This window comes from Garra rufa, chromosome 7 (genome assembly GCF_049309525.1).
Source record: "Garra rufa chromosome 7, GarRuf1.0, whole genome shotgun sequence".
NCBI classification, from domain to species: domain Eukaryota; kingdom Metazoa; phylum Chordata; class Actinopteri; order Cypriniformes; family Cyprinidae; genus Garra; species Garra rufa.
Window position 1 is genome coordinate 31,653,018 of NC_133367.1, and position 3,058 is coordinate 31,656,075.

The following is a 3,058-nucleotide window of genomic DNA, read 5'->3' on the forward strand; positions in this document are numbered from 1 at the left end:
CACCCGAGGCCTCAACCTGAGTGCACCGCGAAGGAACCGTATGACCAGGGGGTTCTTACCCAATGACAGGCCACCGAGAGGGGCGTGGAAGGCCGATAAAGCCGCCACGTAAACCTTCAGGGTGGAGTGGGCTATCCCGGTGGAGAAGCGAGACTGCAGGAACTCCAGCACTGTACCAACTGGGCAGTGGACTGGATCAGCGTGTCGCTCTCTACACCATGAAGTGAAGAGTTTCCACTTCAGGCCATAAAGTTTCCTTGTAGAGGGAGCTCTAGAGTGAAGGATGGTCTCAGCAACCTCAGTTGAGAGACCCTCACTTATGAGATGCGCCCCCTCAGGGGCCACACCCATAGCTTCCACTTCTCTGGGTGGGGGTGGCAGATTGCGCCCCCAGCCTGAGAAAGAAGGTCCCTCCTGATCGGAATCTCCCACGGAGAGCTGTCTAGGAGGGCTATGATGTCCGAGAACCATACTCGGGTCGGCCAGTATGGGGCTACTAATAGTAGACTGACTCCGTACCGGCGTACTCTTTCTAGAACTCCCGGGAGCAGAGCGAACGGGGGAAAGGCGTACAGACGAAGCCTCGGCCACGTCTGTACCATGGCGTCCAGCCCCAGTGGAGCTGGAGGCACTAGAGAGTACCAGAGGGGACACTGCGATGTCTCTTGAGTCGCAAAGAGGTCCACCTGAGCCTGGCCAAACACTCTCCATATCTGCTTCACCACCTGCGGGTGAAGCATCCATTCCTCGGGCTTTACTTGCCCCTGCCTCGACAGGACGTCTGCCCCCACGTTGAGATGCCCAGGAATGTGAACTGCACTCAGTGAGAGGAGTTTCCCCTGGGACCACAGGAGGATATGGGACGCCAGCTTGCATAAGGGGCGTGACCGCACACCTCCCTGGTGGTTGATATAATAAACCACCGCTGTGTTGTCGGTGCGGACCAACACATGGCGGTTTCTCAGGTCTGGGAGGAAGTGCCTCAAAGCCTTGAAAACCGCCAGCATCTCCAGGCAATTTATGTGCCATGAGAGGTGCTGACTGGTCCACAGGCCGGAGGCCAAGCGGCCACTCATGACCGCTCCCCACCCGGAGAGGGATGCATCCGTCGCTAGCGTGACGCGGCGACATGGAGCTCCCAGAACCGGGCCCTGAGACAGAAACCAAGGTTTCTTCCACATGTTCAAGGCACGAAGGCATCGCCGTGTGACCTTGATCTTGCGGAAGGGATTTCCTCTCGGGGAAAAACCCTTGGTCTTGAGCCACCACTGTAGCGGCCTCATGTGCAGCAGGCCAAAAGTACACGCAAAAGTACACCGCAGTACACGGTGCCCACCCCTCTTCGGGGACCTCAGGAGATTCGTCAGCTCACCCTGCCGATTGTTACAGGGCACGGCGGTCTCCTGAGAGCATGCTTTCTTGGTCTCTCCGCCCGGCAAAGTAGGGGAGCCCAGGGGCTCGACACCCCTACGGGGGTCCCTATAGCAGTTAATTCAGGTGCCTCTTGCCAGTCAGCTGTTACAAGACACCGAGTTAATAGCTCAAGCAATACCAGAAACCAGTCTTGAGAGGCTGGTTCCCTTAGTAGACTTTCTGGCAGCGTGGAAACTTCTGCCAAATGTATCTACATGGGTCCTGCGCACTGTAGGAAAAAGGTTATTACATCCAGTTCGGTGCTCTGCCGCCACCTTGAAGGTCTACGTGGCAGCTTTATTGGCCTACAACGCCACTCTTGATGGCCTCTCAGTGAGTAAGAACCCCCTGGTCATACGTTTCCTCCGCAGTGTGCACAGGCTGAGGCCTTGGGTTAGACCTTGGGTTCCTACTTGGGACCTTGCTGTGGTGCTTGAAGCCCTCTGTGGGCCCCCATTTGAGCCTATAGATGAGATCTCTGATCGTTTGTTCACTCTTCAGACTTCTCTACTCCTTGCTCTTACTTCTCTTAAGAGAGTCGGGGACCTTCAGGCCCTTTCGGTGGCCCCTTCTTATATTAACTTCTGCCCGGTCTGGCCAAAGCGTTTCTGTACCCTAGAGCTGGGTACGTCCTTAAGGTCCCTTTTTCTGTACCACAGCCCTGTTGTACACAGCCTTCTATCCTCCTCCTCCATTTTTGGAGCCTGACCAGCGGAAGTATAATTGCGTACGTCCGCAGAGCTGCCCTGTGGCGTAGAACAGATCAGCTGTTTGTCTGTTATGGCCCCCCTAAGAGGGGGCAACCTGCCACTATACCTACTATTAGTAGATGGATCGTAGATGCCATTTCTACTGCCTATGAGTCCTCTGGCCTCCCATGACCTTTGGGTGTCAAGGTCCACTCTACTCGAGGCATGGCTGCCTCGAAGGCCCTTCTGGCAGGTGTCCCAGTCCAGGACATCTGCAACGCTGCGGGTTGGTCCACGCCACTCACCTTTGTCAGGTTCTATGACCTTGACCTTAGAGCCACTCCTGGCTTCTCTGTTCTCCTGCCCTAGCAATTTCCCTAGGCAGGGACTTGGAATTCTGGAGGTGTGGGCATCTTGTTCCCCATAGCGTTTCTGACGCAGCTCGAAGTTCCCGGAAGTGAACGTCCCAGGTTACGTATGTAACCATGGTTCCCTGAGGGAACGAGACGCTGCGTCTAGAGCCATAATCCTGGCATCCCTGCAGCGCTCACTTCATTCCAGAGGCTGACGCCGGCTTCAACGCACATGCTTTTATACTTCCTGGTCGCTTACGTCACACGCTGGTGACGTGAATTTCAGCCCTCAGGCGCGGACAGGACGACAGCGCGTAAGTGAGTACTTAAATGCTGTAGTTTAAATAGGCGGTTGTTACATTTGTTGCTGCTAGAGAATCACGTCCTTGTTTTCTAAACTATTTGACTTATTCGTTTCTATTTGATTTAATTGTTGCTAGACTTTATTTATTCGTTTCTGTTTATTTGTTTTCCTGGTGATTTGTTGTAAACTGTAGTTTTGATTGCTCTCATTTGGCCAAGGGAAGCTTTTGTTTGTGAGATCGCTCCCTTCCTGAGCGCGCTTATAGTGCAAAGGGTGTTAGTTTTTCGTTTCGGTCTGAC